Genomic DNA, 13,715 nt, shown 5'->3' with positions numbered 1-13,715 from the left:
ATGCCTTTTAGACGGGCAGTGCTTCAGCTGCATGTAAAAATAACGTGTGCAAGGCCTTTAATACAGATAAAACACACTCGCATATGATGGGAACAGAGTGAGCATATGTTTTCTTTTAATTCTAAAAGACAGGCACTCAGCGTGTTTTCACGCCTGTCTCGTAACCATTTGATTGTAAGGCACCCAAAAAAAAAATTACTTTTTTTCAAATTTAGATTCTGCCAGAATTTAAAGAGGACAAATAAATGTTTATTTACAAGGATTACAAGGAAAAAAAATTACCATTTGACAGTTTACAGGAAAACTTACACTGTTCCATATGGTTAAGAGATCCATCCAACTATTCCAAGTTTTTTTAACTACATAAATTGTACGAAAGAATAAAAGAGAAAGAAAGATTTGATGAAATGCAGGTAAGTGGATTCCAGCCATCTTAAAATAACCACTTACAGATTTGTTCACTCAACAGCTTTTATTTGCAACGTGGCCAAGCAAAAACTAAGCCAGGGGGAGGGACTTTCTTATTCTAGAAAGAATCTAATTGGATCAGAATTGTTTAGTGCAACATTGGTCATCAATATTTTTGGGGCCAAGACCAAAATTATCAATTGCAACTCCAACAAGAGCTTTCGAGCTACATCTACCAAACTTGGCACAGACCTTCAGACTGTTCTGACTAACAGATGCAAGCGGAGCAACACGACAAAAGCAAATAGATCTCATTATAATCAATGATGCCATCCACACTGGATGCATAAGTCACGTTGCGTTGCACTGACAGAAAACGACCATTTTGCACTGCACACGCTGGTGCTTCTTCTGCCAACAAGACAAATAAATGGTTTAGAATGTTCCTTTCAACACGTCCAGTGTAGACAGTCAAAATCGTTGTGGCACAACACGATGCGACGTTGCTCATGTCTGATGTAGGCAGGGTGTTGGTGTGCTATTTCTTTTCTAGCTGATCAGACTAAAAATTTTGCACAGTGGAAGATCAAATCTCAGAAAATCCCATAGACTTACATTGACGGTTTGTTCAAACAGCCAACTGTCAAAAAATTCAAATGTAGTCTAACAAAAACACACAAGGCCACATAAGTCTCTCTCTCTCTCTCTCTGACAGTTTATCTGACTGAATGTCTGATTATTTGTGTAGCTTATTGTCTGCATATCCACCAAACTTTTACATTTATTCATTTGGCAGACGCTTTTATCCAAAGCGACTTACAAAAGAGGAAGAACATCAGCGAAACATCTTAGGGAGACAGTGGTACAAAAAGTACAAACTTTTAAAACTAATAGAGAATTTCAGACAAGGCTTTGGCAAGCCTACATCTAAGTTTGCCTAGCCCTAGACAAACTTCGCCAGTAGTGCATAATGTCATACAGGACAAGTTTGTTTTTCTCTTTGAGTTAGCAAGTGTGCTAAAATAATTTTTCATTATTTGCAGAGGCTTCTTTATCTTGCTGCTGTCCTGCATAAAAATCCACATGTAATAACTCTGGAGACCTTGGGTTGGGAGTACCGTTATTAGTTTCTCTCTTTGTACATGCGGAAAGAGATTAAGCCGTTTGTAATATAAGCCACTTTTGGCCATTTTGGGATTCTATTTTATATTGGAGTCAGCTAAACACAACAGAAGTGTAAAGAAAGGTTTACTAGGACTGTTATTTGGCATTGTGGCTTATTAAAAGGTCATTTCTGGCACCAAACAGAATTTCAAAATATTGCTTGTTTCAAAGCAAGTTCTCAACACTCCTGCCACCTTGTCTTCCATGGTTCATTCAACAGTTTGCCCCAACTCAGACAGTGCTTGCAGTCAGCGTTCCAATTTATCCGAAAGGTGTTAAATGGGGTTCAGGTCTGGGGTTTGTTCACCAGACTCAGTAAACCATTTCTTTATGGACCTCGCTTTGTGTAAAGGGGCATTGTCATGCTGGAACAGAAAATGTATGCCTCGTTCTACTCAAAATGTTTGTCTAAGGAGATGGCATTGTTTTATATTTGATTTTGTGCACCTGTTAGTAATTGGAGTAGCTGAAATAAGCAAGCCAGATAATTACACAAGGTGTCTACTTTTGGTTGTGCTTTTGGCCATGTTAGCTTTTTAATATTTAATTATTAATGAATAGTGCAAGATATGATAGGGATGGTTAGTGAGCTATATTGTGGCATTCAGAAGTCCACATTGAAATCTGAAATCTGAGATTCAAAAAATAAAATTTTAAACTGGAAATAAACAAAGTTTACGACACAAAATGAATAAGAACTATTTTAATTCTGCACCATTTCTAATGAACTATTCAAATAAGCAGATATGTGACACTGACTAACTTCTTTGTACAAAATGTTTTATTTTCTTGCTTCCATTGAAGCACACTATTCTCATGCTGCATAACATACATCATCAGGTTTGGCACAAACTTATGGAGTCCATGCCAACTGCAGAGTATGCTGTTGTTGAAGCAAAAGGGGACATAGCAAATACTAATAAGTTCTATATTTTCATTTCAGCATTTTAGAGTCTCGTGACAAAACAACATGGCGCTGACCACAGCAGAGTTTTTCTTTGGGAGAAATGCCAACATAACTACTTCTAGTAAGAAACCTAATAAAGTTTTTACATTGAAACCTGCTTGAGTCAAAAGATTAGTCTCTAGTTTCATACGATATGCCATTTTTAATTTTTTTTATTTGAGGGATTTATTGTGAAATGGCATGCTGTTAAACACCATAACCACATTTGTGGACTGTATGCTCAGTTTCAGTTAAAATGTCCTAAATTCTCTGTGCATTATCTAATTGAGAATTAATCAGTGCGTGCAAAAACTGGAAAATGTTGCTTTCTGAGGCTTTATATGGAGTTAGGGTGAAAATAAGGTGCATTTTGAACTGTTCTGAGACCAGTGAAGACAGACAGCACACTCAGAGCTTAAGTCATTCACTAAATAGGGAGCAAAGGAACATCATATAGCTCTCTATGCAGTAATTGCATTCAATCCAAACTTCCCATTTAAAGTTCACTTTCAGGCTGTAGATGATGTTTGGATCACTCAACAAGTATGGCAGGCATGGGACAATGGTAATCAGTACATAGATTCAGAATTTATAATGGATCATTTTATTTTAACATGGTTGACAGAGATTGGATGATGCTGGCCATTTCTTTTAATCATAATTATTTATGCCTATTTCTTATGTAATGACTGTAACATCTAAAAAAACATGAGTGTGGAAACACATTAAACAATTTGATTTAAAAAAATGACTTTTTATATCTTGATATTAGTTGAAATTTCACAACTTAGTCCTGCTGTCCACATATGTGGACCTAAATTTTTTGGAAAACTATTTAGTCTAAAAAAATAGTTTTTTGTTGTTGTTGTTGCTGAATGTATTGCAGGTGCTGCAAGTTACAAATCAAAAAGGGAAATGGAAAAGGCACACAGTTGTCACGCATGGGTCTCAGGAGGTTAAAACACATGTCAATTTAAAAAAAATTATGTGTGTGTCAAATTTGGTTTCATACATTTTTGAAAAAACATTTATAGCATTTTCTAAAAAATAAATACAGAAAAAATATAACAATCTTAATAATGTAATGTGGTGTAACTATCAATTAAAAGGTATTAAAATATTTTCCTTCGACCTTGAATACAAAAATGAACACAACAATCATTCATTTCAAAAATTGTTTATGAGTGAAGAATATCACACTTTGGGTTACTCCACATGACCTGAAAAAAAAAAGAATTAAAATCTAAACTTCACACACAGTTATGAGGGTCTAAACGGGTTCTCATTTTTCTGTATTTATATATTTTTGGCAACCTACAAGTTGGTTACACCATCTGACTTGACTTTGGTGGACACATTTTTCATATAGTGATATGTATATAACTGTGCCAAAATTTTAAAACAACATGCTTTTTCATTTATTTTTTAAAAGAAATAACACAAAGACTATTCTGTACTACTCGTGCCAACATTTCTTTTTTCAAGAATTTCAGCTTTTAATTACCGGTAGACTTTTAATTATTTATCCAGATGGTTACGCCACATGACATGTTTAGCTTTAAGCCTCAGAAAAAAATTACCCTGAACTCTTAAATTGTATATTATAGAAGAGGTGTATTCAAGTAATAGTTTTATTTAAATTGCATTATGTATTTTTGAATAACTGAACAGATAAAAAAAAAAATGAGCATCACGTAACTGACCCTACCCATTGCATTGCATCAATATATAGCCTATTATATATATACATTATACTTTTAAAATGAATTTTCTGTCATCTCTAATTAATGACTACACCCTTCTATTTTCCTTCAGCTGTTGGCTGCATGTTTCCCATCATTCCACAGATAAAAGCCACATATCAGTACTTCAGATTTAGCATTAAGATTAGATCAAACATACTCATCTAGTGAGCAGACCACTATCAGCAAACAATGACTGTATTTTATAACAGTAAATGAGATCTTGAATCCGTCCCTTGTAATTACAGTAATAACACACATAAAGTACTGTATCAGCTAATGACACCCCTGAAAAATTATTTTCGCATGTTAACAGCACCACATTAATTATTTATTGGATATTTCAGATCAGCACAGTTATAAACACACCGCTATGCTATACATTCACACTAGCCACATGTGGTTCTTATCAGTGCATTGCCAGGGCAAATTGTCACCATGCAGTGCATTAAAAAGACAAACTGCTATTAGCTTTTGCTTTTAATTCTACGCAGGAGTTTCGTAAACACACGCTGATCAAGGCAAAGTAAATCCAGTAAATAGCCGGATTCTATAATCACACACTGTTTCCATTAACGGGAAATGAGAGTATTAGAGTGTGTGTGTGTGTGTGTGAGCGGGACTATTTGTGTGTGTGTGTGTGTGTGTGTGTGTGTGTGTGTGTGAGTGAGTGAGTGAGTGAGTGAGTGAGTGAGTGAGTGAGTGAGTGGAGAGAGAGAGAACTAAAGAAGAGCAGCCAATAAAGATTTGACTGATATTTCAATTGTGATAGCGTAATGATGGGGTGACAGAAGGAGAACAAGACGGGGAGTTTTTTTTTTTTTCAGACAGAGGTGAGTTCAAGTTACTATCAGAACAGCTTTATTATAAGAACTGGCATTCAGCAACACATGTGAATGCTGTTAGGAAAGGCAAGGAAAAAAGAGAGAGAGGGGGGAGATATTACTGAAAAAATTACTTACACACACACACACACACCTACCTACCTACCTACCTATCTATCTATCTATCTATCTATCTATCTATCTATCTATCTATCTATACACACACACACACACATACATATATATATATATATATATATATATATATATATATATATATATATATATATATATATATATATATATATAAAAACACTTTAATATGTAATAAAAGTGTAATAAGGCTCCGAAAAGGTTGCTGTTAAGTAGATGTAATTTAATCATAATTTTGTGTTAATGTTAAAGTTGATTTTGACTGATGGTGTACCTAGAGAAAATATTTTTTTGTATATAATAATACTGGATTACCAAAATACCGGACATTTATGACAAGAGATCGCTGATGATCTACTGATGATGATTTACTGCTCTTGGTCATTATATGACAATGTTTACTTAAATGGAGAACATACAGCCGTGTCCAAAAGTATTTACAGTGACATACGTTTTTTGTTTTGCAAAGTTTGCTGCTTCAGTATTTGTAGATTATGATTATTAGTTTCTATGGTATACTGGAAAAAATGATAAGCGTTTCATAAATTTATAGGCTTTTATTGGCAAAAACACTCAATTTATACAAAGAGACAATATTTTCAGTGTTGACCCTTGTTCTGCATAACCTCTGCAATTCGATCAGGAATGCTGTATATCAGCTTCTGGGCCAAATCCTGACTGATGGTGATCCATTCTTGACTTATTAGTACTCGGATTTGATCACAATTTGTGGACTTCTGTTTGTCCACTCGCCATTTGAGGATTGACCACGGTTTCTCTATGGGATTAAGATCTGGGGAGTTGCCTGGACACGGATCCAATATTTCAACGTAACGATCTCCTAGCCACTTCATTATCACTCTTGCCTTGTGACATGGTGCTCCATCATGCTGGAAAATGCACGGATCATCACCAAATCATCACAGCACAAGCCGTGATATTATTTCTGAAGTGACATTTCTGAATTACTAACGAAGGCTGGGACGCATCATTTGGTTTGAACCAGCAATGGCAGATTCTGATCCATCGCGTAAGAAAGTAGTTACATGCACAAATGCGTTTCCATGACCGTACTCAGGTTTTCCAAATATTCTTAAATGTACTTGTTCATTGAATATAATCAAGCCTATTACTTTAAATAGATATTTAACATCAGCTTACCATATGGGTGTGTGCATGCTTTTTTTGTTGTTGGTTTTTTGTGGTTGGGAGAGACTGATACATTCACAGTATGCCCACCTCTCCAGTCACCACTACACCACTGTGTAACCGATTAATCGGTTATCAGTATTTTCCACCAGCTCAGTTGTCAGGAGAATGAGACATGCTGAGAGACAGACAGTAAGAGAGTGAGACAGATAGACATACCGAAACGCAACACTTGACACTCCAGCATTGACTGTGCTTCTCCTGTCATCCGTCTCTTTTTCTCTCTCTATTTCAGATGCTAGGGGATTTTGAAAGAGAATGCACAGATCACTGGAGTTTCTTTAGGAGGAGAAAACCTTGAAACCGTTTCCTTGAAAGAACAATAACTTGACATGATACAGATTTATAATACTGTAAACATGGCAGAAAAGCTTGATGAGTCCGGAGCACTGAATTACTCCCAAGAAACAAATCACAACAATAGATACACATTCAAAAACCCAGAGTACTAAACTCTGCAAAAGAGATTTCGAGATTCACACACAATCACTACACAATCACTACTGCCAGCAATAATAACAGAGAGGCACTGTAAAAGGGACTTCTAAATAATTGCAGATTCTCTCAGTACAAATATAGCCATGGGCAGATGATAAAGAAAGACTGCCTTTAATTCCCTGTCTCAAGCTGAGGTGAGCTGTATTCTTTGGAGAGAGAGAGAGAAAGTTAAAGAGAAAGACCGATCCACCGATAAAACTGAGGTGTTTGCATTCCTGATCATTCTCACTGTATCTATGACAGCCCTGTGATTCTCTCCCTGTGTCTATTTTAAGAAGAACTTCTAAAGTCCACAGAGCAAAAGTGACTTAATTGAAGTGTGAGAGGAAAAATAAACTATTAAGTACGATACAAAGTGACCAAGACAGTGAGGGAAAGACGTCCGCATCAGACAAACACAGCAATACAAAGGCATCACCTGTCAGTGTTATGCATTCAAGCTACTGTCAATCAAAACAGTAGTTGTCAGGTGGCACTCAACCAGAGACATTATAAGGCTAGTAGACGGTCCTCTCATATACACTCACTGAACACCTTATTAGGAACTCTATGTTCCTAATAAAGTGCCCAACATGGTCTTCTGCTGCTTTAGCCCATCCGTCTTAGGGTTCGACGTGCTGTGCATTCTGAGATGCTATTCTGCTCACTACAATTGTACAGAGTGGTCATCTGAGTTACCGTAGCCTTTGTTAGCTCGAACCAGTCTGGCCATTCTGCGTTGACCTCATCTCATCAACAAGGCATTTCCGTCCACAGAACTGCCCCTCACTGGATGTTTTTTGGTTTTGGCACCATTCTTAGTAAACTCTAGAAACTGGAGTGGTGGTGGTGTAGTGGTCTAAACCACATAACTGCTAAACTGGTAATCAGAAGGTTGATGGTTCGATCCCCACAGCCACCACCATTGCGTCCTTGAGCAAGGCACTTAACTCCAGGTTGCTCCGGGGGGATTGTCCCTGTAATAAGGGCTCTGTAAGTCGCTTTGGATAAAAGCGTCTGCCAAATGCATAAATGTACAATGTAAATGAGACTGTTGTGCATGAAAATCCCAAGAGATTAGCACTCAAACCAGCCCGATTGGCACAACCAATCATGCCACGGTCGAAATCACTGAGATCAAATGTTTTGCCTATTTGGAAGCTTCATGTGAACTTTAACTGAAGCTCCTGACCCATATATGCATTGGACTGCTGCCACATGTTTGACTGATTAAACAACAGCTTTAGGAATGGAAGTCCCGCCTTTTAGTTAAAAGAGCCAATCACCTTTTGATAAAGGCATCACCTGTTTGTTTACTAGAGAACGCAAATGCACATTAGTCAGATCAGACAAAAAATTTATATTTTGTTTGCTTTATTTATGTTAAATTAGCATAATTTATGATATCAAGCAGTTTTGGAGATACTGTATTTGGTCATCTTTGGTCATTGTTTTTGTGTATTTAGTTTTTTAATCAGTCAGCCAGTAAACAAACTCGTGTTTACAGGGTAATATGTTAATACAATAAGCACTTTTTGAAATAAAATAATCACTGGATTTGTCTAAATTTGACAGGCTAGTGGCACTTAGAAATAATTAAACGACAAACACAGGTGGAAATGTATATTACATCTGTTGCATGATCTGTATTTACTGCTTTTGATCAGTGTGATCTGAAAATTTCCAAATTAATATTCCAAACTTTTTTCTGCATTTTCTGTACAACCGTTAGAGGAAACTGACATGCCAATTAATGGCGGTATAATCCATTTCAGAAAACGAAGCCCCTAAATGGCACATAAAAATGAAACTAACTGTGGTTGGTTGCTTTACCTGGCAGTCAGATAGTCTCTTTCAGTCTAAGTGGGTGGTTCTTGGCCAGAAAAGGCTGCATTGAGGACCAGACTGCATCTGAAAGACCTGATCGGGTCAATTTAATCAACATAACAACAAACTCTTAAAAAAGGCCCATTACGGTGCGTTAGGAGGGTAATACATTTGATTGACTTCCTGTCAAGAACGATTCCACTTTCAAATTGTGAAATAAACCCATGGCCTTGTATAACCCATCACCTTCTGTGAGTGATATCACTGGAAACAACTAAATGAACAAAAGTGATGTTTGAAAGCACTTATACACCAAACCTGAAAATCGTAACATGCTGACAGACTAAATGTGAAGACAGGGACAGTCTGCCACTGCATTAAACTCCGACACCCATACTAAAGTTGCAAATATTGATTTGGATGTATACATAAAAATGCATTGTAAAACTAATATTTCTGACTATAAAATCTGATGACCCATTTTTACAGACATTGTAAAGTTGCTTGCCACACAGGTCTTGAAATCTATATTAATACATCAGTTAATCATTGCATCGTTCATAGACTGATTGTTATGTTGCTTGGCAACCACAAACAGCCTGCTGTTAGGCTAATGAACTATATTACTTGGCAGAATAATTGTTTATTGTGATTTTTTTTAAAAAAACATTTATTTTTGGTTTCTTTTAGCATACCACAATATAGTGCACACGTTGTATACTTTTATGATAATTTTTTCCTTTTTGAAATTTTTCAGTATAAATCACTATCCATTTTTGTTGCATGGAAAAGAGAAGCTAAGACATTGTGCTAACCCTTTAAGCTCTGTTTAAGGTGTTTTTAAAGATTTCCTGTTTCAGTGGCATACCCAAAATAAAAGGCATATTGCTCGACAAAGCTTATTCGTAGCTTATTACTAAGGTCCTGTTCCTCTTTGGCCCAGAGAACATGGCGGCATTTTTTAAAAAACGTTTTGAAATATGGACTCTTCAGACCTAAAAACACAGTTCCATTGTTCTACTTTCCATCTAGGATGAGACCGAGCACAGAGAAGTCGGCAGAGCTTCTGGACAGTGTTGATGTATGGCTTCTGCTTTGCATAGTAAAGTCTTAACTTGCATCTGTGGATGCAGCGGCATGTGGTGTAGCGTAAGAAAGGTTTACTAAAGTAATCCCAATCCCATGTTCATGATATATATTACAGATGAATTGCATTTTTTAAGACAGTGATGTCTGAGGGATCAGAGATCACAAACATTCAGAAATGGTTTTGGCTTGCCCTTTTCGCTCTGAGATATGACCAGCTTCCTTGAATCTTTTAACTCCATTGTGCACTGTAGAGGGTGAAATGCACAAAACTTCTCATTTGTATTTAAGGAACATTGTTCTCAAAATGCTGGATTATTTTCTGAAGCATCTGTGACTTGATCGATCTTAAACTGACTTGCATAAATTCTTGAACGATCCTTGCGCTTGAAGGACTAGGATGTTTGCCTCACCTGTTTAACATCTTCTGTTTCACATCGTTGTTATTTCAACTCGTCAAATTGTTATTAGTCTTAAATTGCCCCGTTTCAACTTTTTTGGAGCTTGTTGCAATCATCTGATTTGAAATGACTGTACATTTAAAAAAAACAATGAAATTCACAAGCAAAAACATCATATAATGTGTAGTTGTAGTGCTTTCAATATAGCAAAGTGTAAATATAATTTACAAATAACTTGTTTTATTAGCATTTTTCATACTGTCCCAACTTATACAGAATTAAGTTGTAGTTACTTTTTTCCCCTGAAAAATCAATAGAATTGTCTTACCTTGTCTTACCACCATGTAGAAATTAAAAATTTTGGGTAATCCAGTCAGTAATTCAATACATTATAAATTAAAACTACTTAATCTTATATAAATGTATCTTTATTTGCAAGTTCACAAACATAGTTCTATATAAAAAATGCTGCATTTCAGTCTGATGATGTGCACTAATCTTCTTCTTTTAATTTCATTATTATAATAATTATGATTATTCTAATTATTATTAACTTTCCTCAAGAAACTTGCAAGCAATGCAGCAAAGAAAATAAAATATATAAATAAAAAATTATCCATAAATAAACACTTAATTAAGCACTTAGTGTTTTTAGTAATCAATATAAAGAAAATATAAAACATCGTAAGGAAAATACAGTATGGATGGTTTGTATCCTGATGTCAAACATCATTCGAACTGAATTTTAGAAAGGGTTTTAATGTGCATTTTAAAAACCCAAATGACACGGAGAGAAACCAGAGTAAGTACCGGGTGTGATCTGCACTTTTTCTGTCACTGGAGCACAAATTAAGGGAATGGGATGCAGTCAACACTTGCGTTCACTTGCGTGTTTCAGATTGCGCGTGCAACACTCGCACAAATCACAGCTGCAGCGTTTGGATGGGAGGCATGTTTGGAGCGCGGGATGAATCTCATGGAATTTGCTTTGATGGTTGCTCAAGCGAAATATCGGGCCCCAGAAGCAGATTCAGTGACATTTTCTTGCATTCTAGAAATGCTTTTCATATAATGAAACGTGCAGCTGTTTAGTTTATTTTTCGTGAAGTTATAAGCGAAACTGCGGCATATAAGCAACACCAACATAATTGTCAAAGACACATACTTAGATGGTACTCTGTATATTTTGTCTGCGAGTAAAACAATTCTAATCGTATTAGGTCGTATTCTAATCTTTGAGAGCTTTCCAACAACATATGACACATGGCTATTTGATGAGTTTGCTGTTTTGACTGATTGCAATATATGTGTACAGTAAAAAAAAAAATTTAATCAATTATCAAAATGAAAAACTTCTGATTTGTCTGCAAATATCAAAGCACTTGTTCTGTTTTGGTCATAATGCCTGCATGCATTGGAAAGTAGAGATTCTAAGCTTTCAAACGATACCTATCTTGTATTGGTCCAGACCATTGCTATTAATATTTTGACCATTTATTTTTGTCTATTTACGTTACACAGAAAACAATTATAATTGAAGGTAATTGAATGACAGGTTGGAACTACATGAGGGTGAGTAAATGATGACGGAATATTCATTTATTAGCTAATTATTTATTAGTTCACTGCAGCATTAATCTTGCTTAATTCTGCTGTTTGGTTTCAAAACCATGAAACATTTTCTACAAGTCAATAAAAGCCTCCCAATTTAGCCCAGCATTAATCCCTAGGTTTTTGTTTGTAATGATGCAGAACAGTGTGAGTTTTCAAAGGACTTTTTATGCAGAAGGACGAGCATCAGTTATTGGAACGCATAAAGACAAAATGACTTGTGCATTCTGAAATCTCTGTCATCGAATCTCAGCATCAGCAAATGCCATTCCTTATTAATATTTATAAATCCCATTGAAATCACCCCACAGCTCAATAACAAAATCCTATTTTAGATGCAAAAATAAAGAAATAAAGAAATCAAACAAATGGAGGGTTGAACCCTCAACAACTCATTCCTCAACAACTAAAACACACACACACACACACACACACACACACACACACACACACACACACACACACACACACGCATTTCCCAAAGCTTTAATTAATAGAATGTTGTCAAATTTCAAACAATAGTAATGATGTCACTGTTAGGTTACAGTACGCCTGTTTGCTTACAGAAATGTGACTGGATTTGTCCTTGTATATACAGTATTTAGCAATTTATAGCCACTTTTCACTGCACTGTGACTGTGCTGGCAATGTTACCATGCCAATAACGTTTCTTGCATATTGAGAGAAAGAACAAGAAAGAGAGAGAGAGAGAGAGAGAGAGAGAGAGAGGTAAAGAGAGAGGAAAACATGGGACTGTTCTCTCTTCTAAATAGCTTAATTGTCACTTCAAACAAGCCAAACATTTGTTCTGCGATGAGACAAAGCTTTCATGAGTGACAACAAAAGAGTCATGGGAAACTCGAGTCACAAAACCAGCAAATCTAGATCACGAACAATGTTCATTCCCAACTACCAATGCAGTGTGTTATAGAGGTAATGATTGCAGCGACAAATCTTGAAAATGTGAGTTCAGTGACACTCAAAATCCCTGAAAAATTTCTTAAATGTGTAACTATGTGCTCTAAAATATCTGTGTGCCGTTCCCCTCTTTTAAAAGACACAATGGCGAGTCCACTGATCGAACATTCACTCAGATTACACTGGACATGCCAGTTTTCGTAAAGATGCACGGTGTCATTTTTGCAATGCTAAAATAATTTCTTATAATCACAGCTTAATATGCAGAGACAGCTAAACATAAAACATTCATAGGTCGATTTTGTAAAAACGTTGGAACTTTCAAAACACTGCTGTAATTTTTGAGTATCCCGACCCACACAGCAATCAATGGAGTCAGTTTAACCCAGGACTATATGTTTGACCAACTAATAGCAGATGGGGGGGGGGGAGCATTTGGGAAACTTGTTTGAAAACACTCATTATTTTAACAATTCTGTTAGTAGATGCTTGTGGCACAGAAATGATACACTGCACCTTTAAATTAGTAGGGCAGAAATGGACTGGTATTAGTGTAGCTTTTCCAGAAACAAAGCTATTACTGATATTCAGTAGAACATCACAACTGCTATGCGAGTGTGATAGTGCTTTAATAGAACAGTTCTATAAACAAGACTCTCCACTATTCAGCGTTTTTCATCGTTATGAGGGTATAAGCTTTTGAGTGCTGTATAGGCAGGGAGGAGAAAACGCAGATTAATTGCCAAGGAGATCCCTCCAGCAAGGCCAATGTACCAAAGAATAGCAGCCAATGTAATGTAAAAAGTGAAGAGACTCATAAAAACTGTACTCTTCTATATATGAAAAGGCGCAGCTGGTAGAATATTTGCTGTCATATGAGCAGAGGAGACTTGAATAAAATTTGACCGAGTGCATGAGAGTGATTGTGTATGTGTGTGTGTGTGCATGT

At 36.1% G+C, this 13,715-nt stretch overlaps 1 protein-coding gene across 4 annotated transcripts in view; it reads right to left on the bottom strand.

Annotated features, from left to right (window-relative positions):
• Nucleotides 1–13,715, bottom strand: part of LOC127621959 (kelch-like protein 29) — a 327,531-nt gene that overhangs the window by 208,566 nt on the left and 105,250 nt on the right. The window contains exon 1 of one of the 4 annotated variants that reach the window (XM_052095798.1): nucleotides 6,606–6,665. The exons of the other annotated variants lie outside the window; for them this stretch is intronic. The gene's annotated coding sequence lies outside the window, so the exon portion shown is untranslated. Of the gene's footprint in view, nucleotides 1–6,605; nucleotides 6,666–13,715 lie in introns of those variants that run through there. 4 annotated transcript variants of the gene reach the window in all.

This window comes from Xyrauchen texanus, chromosome 28, assembly GCF_025860055.1.
Source record: "Xyrauchen texanus isolate HMW12.3.18 chromosome 28, RBS_HiC_50CHRs, whole genome shotgun sequence".
NCBI classification, from domain to species: Eukaryota; Metazoa; Chordata; class Actinopteri; order Cypriniformes; family Catostomidae; genus Xyrauchen; species Xyrauchen texanus.
Note: the sequence above shows the minus strand (reverse complement) of the source record. Positions and strands in the feature narration are given on the sequence as shown.